Source organism: Canis lupus, chromosome 31 (assembly GCF_048164855.1).
Source record: "Canis lupus baileyi chromosome 31, mCanLup2.hap1, whole genome shotgun sequence".
NCBI lineage: Eukaryota > Metazoa > Chordata > Mammalia > Carnivora > Canidae > Canis > Canis lupus.
Genome location: NC_132868.1, coordinates 31,418,325 through 31,432,086, shown reverse-complemented (window position 1 = coordinate 31,432,086; position 13,762 = coordinate 31,418,325).

Sequence of the window (13,762 nt, the reverse complement as noted above, 5' to 3'; positions counted from 1 at the left end):
TGGGTGGATAGAGAAGATGTGGTATATATATGGATATATATATATATATATATTCCATAATGGAATACTCCCCAGCCATCAAAAAGAATAAAATCTTGCCACTCACAAAAATGTGGATAGAGCTAGAGTGTATTATGCTAAGCAAAATAAGTCAGTCAGAGAAAGATAAATACCATATGATCTCACTCATTTGTGGAACCTAAGCAACAAAACTGATGAGTATAGGGAAAGGAGAGGAAAAAGAGAGAGAGAGGGATACAAACCATAAGAGACTCTTAACAATAGAGAACAAACTAAGGGTTGATGGAGGTGGGTGGGAAATGGACTAAATGGGTGATGGGTATTAAGAAGGGCACTTGTTATGATGAGCAGTAAGTGTTACTTGTACATGATGAATCACTAAATTCTATTCCTGAAACTAATATTACATTATGTTACTAGAATTTAAATAACAATTTGAAAAAATAGAACAGTAAAAGTAAAATAAAGTAAATTTCTACACACTTTGTAATGTATTCTAGGCAATGCCATCCATAAAGGACTCAACCAAGTCTAAATGTAAAAGGCGAAAGATTTATGCGATCTGAAGAGACGCCAGAGTATAACCAAGTCTAAATGTTATAATCCTATAATCCTACACTATGGTTATCACCTTCCATTTCAAATCTGTTCTTCTTTCCACGGTATCAAATAGAGTAAGAATGATCTGAATGATGCTTCCTGTAACATGGAAGTCCTATCTTAATCATATCTAGATAGGTATCCTGAAATCATCTTTACACTCTATTCTTTTCACTTATAATTCAATTGCCTACTCATGTCAATTATGCATATGCAACAGCTCGGCCACCTGACAACATTACTTTATGGTTCATTTAGCCCAGGCTTTTGCTAGAGCATGCCTGGGTAATAGCTTCCTAAGCTCATCTTAGAAAACTTCTTCCTCTTTTCAGTTCCTGCCCCACGACAGAAGAGTGATTGTAGCACTCAAAAATCTGCAATGCCATGATGGCCAGGCAAGAAAATCTAGACTTCCTTCCTTGACTCTAAAGTCTCTTCACAATGTAGTCTTATTGGTTTTATACCTCATTTCTGTTCACCATGCACTTTCACCTCTGGTCAAATCTAACTAATTTCATTTGCCATGTGCCATACTATTTCCCAGATGTGAAATTTTGAATACGGGTCATCTTTCTACTTTGAATATCCTTCTTTCAGATACTCACATTTTCATGAGCTCACCTACCTTAGGGAAGAGTTCAATTGCCCTCCATTCCAATGTCACATTTCCCTCTTCTGAATGTCTGGAGCTTTTCATCTGACCTTTTAAAAAAATTTTAATGACACCTGCAATCTGACAAACTATCTGTTTAGATGCATGTCTTGCTCCAAAAGCAAGATTGACATCGAATACAGCTATGTGTTATCTCCATCTCTTTTTAAACTGCTGTAGGTACCCAGTGTCTTGTAATATTACGTGCTCCAATAGTCATTACTGAATACATTCTCCATAAGTATACCAAGGCATCTGATGGACCTGGCATTGAATCTTAGTCTTCATATTTGTAGCTGCACAACCATGGGTTATTTATTCAGTCTCTCTGTGTCTTCATCAAAAATATGGAAATGGGTAACAGGGAGAAATAAATTATGTATGTATCTACCAAGTCTGATGTGCAATAAATACCTAATAACTCTAAATCTTCTAAATCTAAGTTTTCAATACAGATTTCAGGATACTGGTTATATAATAGATCAGAATGTCTTCCCTTCCTTTTGTATATATTGCCTAAATAACACACTTATTGTTTTTTAATTTATCTTTAAATCTTTCTGATATTCTGGAATTTGCCCTTATCAGTCCCAGAAAAAAAAAAAAAAAAAAAAAAGCCTCTAAAGTTTTCCTCTTTGGCCAATCTGACCAAAAAGCAAGGATAATTCCAGCAAATCTGGGTCTATAATATTTTCCTTCATTTTTTTCTTTAATAAAAAAACAAGTGTAGCTTTTAAAGAAGAAGGACCTCACTAGTCTTCTAAGAGGACAAGAGCATAAGGGTGGCTGCTGAAACATTTCCCATGTATCTACAAATTTTTGCACACGGCTTTAGAAAGGTTAGGAGAATGTCTCCTCCACTAAGAAAACTGTATTCCAAAGGGATTATGCTCATGAAATATCCATAAATTCCCTATAAATAGTGTTACAAATTACTTTGTTGAACTATTAGAGTCACTAATTAGTGGTGAGAGGTAATCATTCTGTGATGTGCTTTCTGTGAGAGGACAGTTCCGGGTGCTGAAGGAAGCTGTCGACACCAAAGCTCCTGGTCCTTTTTTGTCAGTCCTTTTCTGTTCCGCTCTCCAGCCTAGATGCAGGTTGGAGGCCCTGACAAGCTCTCAGGGCTCAAGAATAACCCTGGCAACGTGATGGCTGCATCCATCTCAATTTCGGTTTGGCAATCATGACAGTTTCAGCATCTGTAGTTCTGGGGCCAGCAGTTCTGGACTCTGGATGGAATGTGAATGGCTGGTTGTTCTTTCACATTTTAGTGGTTGTTGTGACCATATATAATCTGGAGAGGCATTTCACAACCAACCATTTTGGCAAAGGTACCTCCAAAAGCACTATAAGCCTTCAATACATGGCTTTGTTAACCCTTCTGGGGCATCTAGAGCCAGCAAATGAGCCCTTCTTTATGTTTGCAAGCACAGGTTAGAAAAGACTCATAACAGTTTTAACGGAAAATGGCAATTTGACAGAAAACTGTAGTGCAAGGGCAAAACCTAGCTTGAAAAGATAATATATAGCCTTCCAACCAAATTTGCCCCAGTGAGGAACCATTTCCCCCCTAGATATTCACTTTTACAATATGACTTTTTTTACTGTTCATTTTAAAATACTATAAGTTATGGAAACTATAAATAGTATGTCTTGATATTAATTTAAGATCGTGCTCATTTCAACAGTCCACATAGTTATCAATTTAAAATTATTTCTAGACTATAAACCTTTATTGTTCTCAGCATTTAGTTGGCCAGCAGGTGTAGTTCAGGCCCTTTTCATTTATTACCTGCATTCCTGTAACTATCCCCTAAATGATGTGTCTCTAGTCTTACATACGCCAAACTTCTTTTATAGTGATATTCCTAAAAGGCAAACCTGATGAAGAATCCCTTACTTTAAATCATTTAGTAACTATTAACTCTTTTCAAGACAAAATCTAAGATTTTCACCACACTACTAGACCCTTCATGATCTGACACCCATTAACTCTCTTTTCCAAGTTCAACATCATCGCCAAAGGGATACCTACTCTCACATAGTACCGTAAGTTTGCAGAAAGCTTCATCCTTTCTCTTGCCCTGATTTTGTGATAGGTTTTTACTCTACTTAGCATACCCTTACCCCATTCTCTTCTATAACTGGCTACCTCCTTACTACCTCGTTACTTAATTGTTATGATTCTTCTCCTGGGTTACCTCCATGACGTATTCCCTGACTCGCCCACATATTCAATATATAAATTTTGTACCATTGCTATGAGTATGGGTAACTCAGCAATGCAGTGTTGCTAAAGGACTTAAGCTGTTTTTAATCCATTCATTGCTTCTACATCTTCAAATCCATTGAATCACAGGGAGAGAAGTTTTCTGTCTTTTAAGATTCATCTGAATATAAGTTGTGAAAATACTTTGATGAGGATCTATTGGTTTTATTGAAGCAGAAGCCAGAAGGTATCAACATCATCATCATCATTGTCATATCAAATATCATCTTGTAATCATAAGGAGATCAGCCGACCCCAGATTGGCTTTTGTCACTGGATGAATTAAATGTAGAAGATACTAATTTGGTTAGGGAGAGTTTAATACACTCTGGGCATTGTTCTAATAAGCACACATGAATGTATGCTATCAGGTGGATAATATTTTCTCCACTTTATAGAAGTGTAGAGAGGTTAAGTAACTTGCCAAATGTTACAAAATGAGTAAATGCAAAACTAAGATCTAGAAGCATTATATCATTCTGATTTTTAAAACTATTTATTTCTATAATAAGAGCATGTTGAGAATGTATCCTGAAACTGTAAAACACACACACAGCTAATAACATTAATAACAAACATATTATTAAAAGGAAGAAGTGGTATTTTCTAAAGTATTAGAAAAAATAATATTTTCTAAAAGTATCCTACAAATGGTCAGGATAACTTGATGAAGTGTTTGTTAAATTCTCACAAGTGGAAAGCAGAAATAAAAAATATTTTGCGGGATCCCTGGGTGGCGCAGCGGTTTGGCCCCTGCCTTTGGCCCAGGGCACGATCCTGGAGACCCGGGATCGAATCACACGTCGGGCTCCTGGTGCATGGAGCCTACTTCTCCCTCTGCCTATGTCTCTGCCTCTATCTCTCTCTCTCTCTGTGTGACTATCATAAATAAAATAAACTGAAACTTTAAAAAAATATATTTTGCTGTATCTACAATATTTATAAACATTGTAACAATTATACACTGTGATTTACATGTAAGGATTTTTTAATAAATTATTTTTGTTTTCCTCTGTCAAGATAAAATACTGGCCATTTAATACAGTTCAGTGAAGATATTCAAACAGAATGGTATATATTAATATTCAATGTTCTCTTTAAGGAGTTCATGTCTTGAGGATAGAATTAGACTACATGCTTTCTATGCTCTTTTCTGAATATCATATACTATGATTTTGCCATGTCTCACTACTTGCTTAAAAGATCTTCCTAAAAGAACAGGCCCTAGGCTTAAATGAGCATGTGCTTTCAACAAATTACTAGTGATTGGACCCAAAACTGAGTGAGGAGCTCCCAAACCCCACCTCCACCTTAACTCAGACTCTCTTCCTTAAGTATTTCCACTGTTCAATTCCAGAGTCCACCAACTAGAAATTTGTACTAATGAGGAATTGGTTCCCTGAAAAGCCCTTTGAGACTGACACATCTCATCAGTAAATTATCTCATATTTTACAAGGCAAAGCTTGCCAGGAAAAGACAGGACATAAAATTAACAAGAGACTGCATGGAGCACAATTCTCTTCCCAGTACTAATTATAAACTTGAAAAAAAAAGAAAAAAAGGAAGGGAGGGAGGGAAGAAGGAGGAAGGAAAAGAAGGGAGAGGAGGGAGGGGGAGAATAACTCTGGTTTCAATTAACTTTACAACCTTAGTTTAGCCAACTGTCCAACTTGGAAACGTTTTATTCTCTTTACAATTTTCTCTCTTTAAAAGTGCTGAGAGCCAGACTTCTTTTTTTTAGGCATATCTGTCTGACTCTTATGCTTAGTAGGTATTTGAGATCCATCGATCATGTACAATAAAACTTCCTTCTGCATTTTAATTTCTGGAAGGCTTCCATGTTTAGTGTCAAATCAGCAAAGTTGTTCTCTCAGGCTCCTAGGCAAGCTAGTACTCTGAAATGTGGATGTAATAATTGGACGTGCTCTGATGTAACCTTGATAGTTCTGGTTTTCTCAAGTATCAGGTGCATGAGAACATCACAGAAGGCTCCTCATGCTTAGCAGTAATGCAGCCACTGTGCACAGATGGCACTAATGTACGGCAGTAGCTGGGAGAAACAGAACCCCAATAGCCAAAGGATCTATTCTCTGGTTCCATTAAAATCCTTACACTATGATGCTTGCTTCTTGGACTCAAAGCTTGAGCCTGTAGAATTCTGTTCATTGCCATGGCCAACTCATAGCCTCAGAAAGGTTTTGAAAATTTATGGTAAATAATCTTTGTTTTTAATGGAAGTGTACACTACCTGTACACTTGTGCAATGTGCACTTACATACCTGTCTTCCTTTTCATCTCCCTCACTACTTTCGGCATTAAACAATAAACAGATTTTAAGGAAGGTATCTTTCAGCACTTGAATTGTGGCTCATAGCTTCTGTGGACAATTGTCCTTGAATAATTTTCAAAAGGAGAGTGACTTATAGTTTCAAGGTAATCAATGACAATATTCATTGAATCAATTACCTGTCATTTTTCTCTCCTGACGATGCCTCTGTGTCAAGGAAAATATTGTTTACAGTGATATTACATTAAGCTAGACCTGACATGAAAATATGAAAGAGAAAGAAAGGAAACATAATGTTAAAAGTATTTACAAAGCCATATTTACATACTGAACACTCTCTTATTTTCAGACCCTGAAGTTAAATGTCTAAACACACAATAGAGTACTGAGTACTGTAAGTTGTGGTGTTTCAGCATACCTCCTCATTTGTACTCTATGTGCCCTGTGTGTTTATTTACTAAAAAGACAATGTATTTTAAATAAAAAAGATAAAAATGGTGGTGTGATGCCAGTATATTATTAGCCATGTCAGGGTCTACACTACTTGTGTAGATTATTTGAACATGTAAAAAGTCACTTGGAGAAGACCTCACCTGGACTCTATTGCCTGTTTCAGGTAATCCCTTCCAGTGTTTTCTGAAACAAGAGCATATAACAGCACCCTAGAGGGGTGATTAAAGATACTCGCAAATAGAACCCTACTGAAGACTTTCCTGAACCAGCATTTTTAATCTAGAATTTCTGCCTGAACATCAGCACTGCCTGAAATTCTGCCTAAAATTTCCAATAGAACATCAGCACTGCCTGAAATTCTGCCTAAAATCTCCAATAGAATTCCATATTCAAAAAGAAATCTGTGCTGGATGATTTTTAGAGCACCTCTGCCCCAACCCCATTGAATCGTTCCCTCCTCCCTTGATCACCGCCTGCTGAATAACCGCATCTTTCCAAGCCTTGTGCTTTCTCTACTGAATTCCTAAAACCATAGTTGGGGACCTAATTCCAGGGCAGCCCATCCACAAAAGACCAAAATTCAATGTTGTGTAGAATCGTAGATTAATCAACATCCTCTCTGGGAAAGTGGAATTGGGAGATGGATCAAGAGAGCTGTAGGTGGCTGAATTGAAGCATCAACAGTCTGGGGCTGCAGAGGCCACAGTGAGGGGCCTGCAGAGGAAACTGCTCCATGGGAAGGAAAATGGAACAGCTCTTACCAGTGTCTGGTATTCGTTAAATGTATGTGGACTCATGTTCATTAATGATAAGAAGTAAGTAGTCCTATGCTATTGAATCCCTCCATTACTGCTACTATTTTAAGCCACAAGGAGTGAGCATTGAGATGCAAAGTCCTCTGGTTATTCCAGAAACCAAACTGGAATATGACCCCTCTTTCTATACATCGTCCTAAGATACATGGCTTAGGAAACAAAGGAGGAGATGGGTTGTTTAAGACACAGAAAGATGAGGGAATTTTCTTGTTCCCCAATTTCTATAGCAGAAAGGCCAACAGGCCTGTGGCTCTGTGACTATGAGGAGTCACCCAACCCTAGAACTGAGGGAAGGCAGAGGAAGAGGAAAGGCCTGTGTTTTTTTTCTGCTCTGATCACATCCACATAAATAGGCTTCTCTTTTAAGAGCATGGCTATCAATCATGCTTGCTTGATTTCACTCCATACAAGTTAGGAAGACATTTAGAAATCCTAACGAGTGTGAACTTTCTCATCAGTGTCATCAATGTCACAGGAAAAATGACAAAGGCATAGCTCCATATAATAGCTCACCAGTTCTAGCTCCCCTCCCCTGGGGGGAGCATATCAGACATAAAAAATAAATGCTCTGCAGTTGTAATGGATTTAGCTGAGACCGGGCCAATGAACGTACACTATATCTGAAATCAGAAATCGAGATTCCCATTCCAGTTTTGCCATCAAGTGTTTATTTATGAAATTTGATTATCCTCAGAATCTCAGTTTTCTCTTTCTTAAAGAGATGAGACATACGCTTGGCTGGGTTGTTGCAACAATTAAGACAGATCATGTTTCTGGACCATTGTAAGTATCCAAAAAAGGTAGTGATTAATATTATCATCACTTCTAATATCTATGCCTCTGCCTGACTCCAAGGTCCCCGAAGACAGAGCACGTGACTTGTTCCTCTTTGTATTTGCAGAATCTCACTCAAGCCCTAGAACCAAGTAGATGCTGCCTAATTATTTGTTGCTTTTAATAGATCTGCCCCAGACAAAACTGGGACTTAATGTCAGTGAAGTGAGAGTAACAGGCCGGATGGGAGAGGTCTACGAGACCAGGCATGCCGGGGGAATAGCAGCCACACACAAAGCAGCAGGCAGTACAGGAAATTCACAGGAATCCAGAGCACATGCTATCTAGAGGGAGATTCACAGAAAATGGGACGTGATGAACACACATAAATTAGTGAGGACCAGAATGAGGACATTAAGTAAGTGCATTCAACAGGCTGGGAAAGCCTGAGCACTGATAGCCATCAACATGGGATATATATAGGCAAGTAGTGACAGCAGCAGGGAAATCTTTTAGAAGTTAGTATAGAGTTTCCAGGTAAAATACAGGATGCCCAGTTAAATTTTAACTTCAGATACATGACAAATACTTATTTTATTATTAGTGTAAGTATGTCTCATGCAAAGCATACTCTCTGTTCTTGCAACAATCTTTCCAAGCATATGTAACTACAAGTTTCTAAAGAAGTGGAAATGGAGATTCTAGATAATATTTGGGACATACTTATACCAAAAAAAAAGTCCTAATTTTTGCTTATCTGAAATTCAGATGTAACTAGCATCCTGTATCTTATTTGTTCAACTGGTAACCTTAAATTAGTGTGTAAAGGCTAGGATGCCAGGCTATGGTGGGACCCACATATAACACCACGCTGGATGACTAGATAGTCCAAGGATGGGAAGCAAATGACCAAGATGGAGGCCCAGATGCTGGAGTTCGAACTCAATCCAAAAACCAGCTGATTGTTTAGGAAGCAATGTAAAGAATCCCAGAGGTTCCAGTAACTTAATTAAAGCTATGCCTGATGGCTGAGCACATTTTACCTCCAAGAATCCATAATTTCCTTGTTTCCCTCAGAGCAGGATCTGGATTAGCACTCACACCTAGCCACCAACAAACCTGAAACTGCAGAAGAGGGAGGGAGCAGGGCCAAGAACACAACCAGGTTGTTATTTTTTATATTTTCATGTTTCATATTGTTTTAATTCTGTAAACTGCCTAAAATCCATTTAGGACCGAAGCTCAGGTAAATCCTAAACGAATGAATAAGTAAATAAGCAAACTCATGCCCAGATCAAGGCAATTCCAGGAAAAACAAGATAAGGAACCCAGCCACAATCTAAAAAGCACCTTGCTTTCTTCCTACTTGAGTTAGCAGCCAGAGCCCATTTACCCCTTTAACCCTGTGATGTCCTTGGCAAATTAAATTTGCCGTTCCTTTTTGGAGAATTGATTACACCCCGTGGATAAAAATTCCAGAGACTAGCTTGAGTTACAATAAATAAATCAATTAGATTTGGGGAAAAAAAAATAGAGCCACTTTTCTGGGAGCTATTATTCCATCTTAAAGTTTTTGCTACATTCTCCTTAGTTTTTTTTTTTTTTTTCGTCTTACATGTTTATACATAAGAGATAATATGATTGAATGCCCCAACATTTTCTGCAAGTGATGGGGAAGCAATGACTCTAATGGAATATTTTTAAAAATGTCATTATTTTATAAGGTCCAGGATCTCTTTTAAGGTGACAGGAATAAACTATTATCCACTCCCCAGTGCTATACAGTATAAGCTTGTAACAAATGTTTAATTCAGTTCAATCCATTATGACTCCCCACATCTGTTCACCCCAAATAAAATCATTTATTAATAGTACTTTTGATGATGTTTATTATACAATGAGACATTTCTACATTTTTTAAAAATTGTAATAGGTTGCTACATCTGTCACCTGACCTCTCTGATAGAGGTCCACCTAAAGATTGGCCTTGGAGACCTGAGGAGTGCCTCTTTAATTGAAATAAGAAAGGAGTGTTAATAGCAGATATTTGTTAGCAGAGCTTTCTCTCAGCATCCTCTTAAGGAATGAAAGTAGACCTAGAGATAACAGTTATGGCTATGAAAACTCAGGATCTTTTTACTACCCCAAAATTTAAGTATTAAACTAATTCAAACACTAAAAGGTTGAAAGACATGGCTGATACCCTCCTGACTCCACACTCTGCCTCTGTTCTGTCCATAACTTATTCATTTTGATTTTATAATTCAAATAATTACAACTTTAAATAAAGCTCAGATACTGTGATACTTTTCAATAAGATAAAGTCACCCAAATTGCTTGCCTTCCCTGAAAAATTATGAACTGAGAATCCCAAATTCCCCCTTTGCTGTCAGAAAAGAACAGATTCATTTGCAATATGACAAAGGTAAGGAAGAAGAGAGGAAAAGGAGGTATTTGTTTTCATTTTTTCTCCCATGAACAACTCAATTATTATTAAGTAATTACTCTAAACATGATTATCTGTGGACCTGGGAGAACTTGGGTACAATGGAGGTAGAGATAATTCTTAACTATTCAAGATGACAAAACAACTTGCCTCTTCCTTCTGGCATTCTCCAATTGTTTAGACTTGAAAACAAATCTTTTTCACCTCTGACTCAGAAATTTCCCTTTTTCAAGGATAGAAAAATATAAAATACATAAAATTTTTAAAAAGTATTCTCTTATTTGATGTCTTTTTTTGTTTTGTTTTGTTTTGTTTTTTTTTATTGGAGTTCAATTTCCCAACATATTGTATAACACCCAGTGCTCATCTGGTCAAGTGCCCCCCTCCGTGCCTGTCACCCAGTCACCCCAACCCCCCACCCACCTCCCCTTTCACTATCCCTTGTTCATTTCCCAGAGTTAGGTTTCTCTCCTGTTTTGTCTCCCTCTCTATTTCCCACTTATTTTCTCTCCTTTCCCCTTTAATCCCTTTCACTGTTTTTTATATTCCCTGAATGAATGAGACTGTATGTTTGTCCTTCTCCGATTGACTTACTTCACTCAGCATAATACCCTCCAGTTCCACCCACATCAAAGCAAATGGTGGGTATTTGTCATTTCTAATGGCTGAGGAATATTCCATTGTATACATAGACCACAGCTTCTTTATCCATTCATCTTTCGATGGACACGGAGGCTCCTTCCATAGTTTGGCTATTGTGGACATTGCTGCTAGAAACATCGAGGAGCAGGGGTCCTGCCTTTTCATTGCATCTGTATCTTTGGGGTAAATCCCCAGCAGTGCAATTGCTGGGTCATAGAGTAGCTCCATTTTTAACTCTTTGAGGAACCTCCACACAGTTTTCCAGAGTGGCTGCACCAGTTCACATTCCCACCAACAGTGTAAGAGGGTTCCCTTTTCTCTGCATCCTCTCCAACATTTGTGGTTTCCTGCCTTGTTAATTTTCCCCATTCTCACTGGTGTGAGGTGGGATCTCATTGTGGTTTTGATTTGTATTTCCCTGATGGCAAGTGATGCGGAGCATTCTCATGTGCGTGTTGGCCATGTCTATGTCTTCCTCTGTGAGATTTCAGTTCATGTCTTTTGCCCATTTCATGATTGGATTGTTTGTTTCTTTGCTTTTGAGTTTAATAAGTTCTTTATAGATCTTGGATACTAGCCCTTTATCTGATATGTCATTTGCAAATATTTTCTCCCATTCTGTAGGTTGTCTCTTAGTTTCGTTGACTGTTTCTTTTGCTGTGCAGAAGCTTTTTATCTTAAGTCCAAATAGTTCATTTTCGCTTTGTTTCCCTTGCCTTCATAGATGTATCTTGCAAGAAGTTGCTGTGGCCAAGTTCAAAAAGGGTGTTGCCTGTGTTCTCCTCTAGGATTTTGATGGATTCTTGTCTCACATTTAGATCTTTAATCCATTTTGAGTTTATCTCTGTGTATGGTATAAGAGAATGGCCTAGTTTCATTCTTCTGCATGTGGATGTCCAATTTTCCCAGCACCATATATTGAAGAGACTGTCTTTTTTCCAGTGGATAGTCTTTTCTGCTTTGTCAAATATTAGTTGACCAGAGTGTTGAGGGCCCATTTCTGGATTCTCTATTCTGTCCAATTGATCTATGTGTCTGTTTTTGTGCCAAAAAAACATTATGAATATTCCCCTGGCTATTTGGGATCTTTTCTAATTCCACCAAAATCTTAAGATGATTTGTTCCAACTGTCTGAAGAAAGTCCATGGTATTTTTTTTTAAGATTTTATTTATTTATTCATGAGAGACACACACAGAGAGAGAAAGGCAGAGACACAGGCAGAGAGAGAAGCAGGCTCCATACAGGAAGCCTGATGTGGGACTCGATCCCAGGTCTCCAGGATAAGGCCCTGAACTGAGGGAGGCGCTAAACCACTGCGCCATTTGGGCTGCCTTGAAGAAAGTCCATGGTATTTTGATAGGGATTGCAGTGAACGTGTAAATTGCCCTGGGTAGCATTGACATTTTCACAATATTAATTCTGCCAATCCATGAGCATGGAATATTTTTCCATCTCTTTGTGTCTTCCTCAATTTCTTTCAGAAGTGTTCTATAGTTTTGAGGGTATAGATCCTTTACCTCTTTCGTTAGGTTTATTCGTAGGTATCTTATCCTTTTGGGTGCAATTGTAAATGGGATTGACTCCTTAGTTTCCTTTCTTCAGTCTCATTGTCAGGGTATAGAAATGCCACTGACTTCTGGGCATTGATTTTGTATCCTGCCATACGGCCAAACTGCTGTATGAGTTCTAGCAATCTTGGGATGGAGTCTTTTCAGTTTTCAAAGTACAGTATCATGTTATCTGTGAAGAGGGAGAGTTTGACTTCTTTAGCAATTTGAATGACTTTTATTTCTTTTTGTTGTCTGATTGCTGCGGCTAGGACTTCCAGTACTATGTTGAATAGCAGTGGTGAGAGTGGACATCCCTGTCATGTTCCTGATCTTAGGGGAAAGGCTCCCAGTGTTTCCCCATTGAGAATGATATTTGCTGTGGGCTTTTCATAGATGACATTTAAGATGCTGAGGAATGTTCCCTCTATCCCTATACCCTGGAGGGTTTTGATCAGGAATGGAGGTATATTTTGTCAAATGCTTTCGCTGCATCTATTGAGAGGATCATATGGTTCCTGTTTTTTCTCTTGTTGATATGATCTATCACATTGATTGTTTTACGAGTGTTGAACCAGCCTTGCATCCCGGGGATAAATCCCACTTGGTCATGGTGAGTAATCTTCTTAATGTATTGTTGGATCCTATTGGCTAGTATCTTGTCGAGAATTTTTGCATCTGTGTTCATCAGGGATATTGGTCTATAATTCTTTTTTTTTTTTTTTTTTTTTTTTTGGTGGGGCCTTTGTCTGGTTTTGGAATTAAGGTGATGCTGGCCTCATAGAACGAGTAAGGAAGTATTGCATCTCTTTCTATCTTTCGGAACAACTTTAGTAGAATAGGTATTGTTTCTTATAAAAAGAAGATAGAATTCCCCTGGGAAGCCATCTGGCCCTGGACCTCTGTGTTTTGGGAGGTTTTTGACGATTGCTTCAATTCCCTCCTTGATTATTGGCCTGTTCAGGTTTTCTATTTCTTCCTGCTCCAGTTTTGGTAGTTTGTGGTTTTCCAGAAATGCATCCATTTCTTCTAGATTGCCTAATTTTTTGGTGTATAGATGCTCATAATATGTTTTTTCTTTTTTTTTCAAATCGTTTCTATTTCCTTGGTATTGGTTGTGATCTCTCCTTTTTCATTCGTGATTTTATTAATTTGAGTCTTTTCTCTTTTGTTTTTAATAAGCCTGGCTAATGGTGTATCTATCTTATTAATTCTTTCAAACAACAAACTCCTGGTTTTGTTGATCTGTTC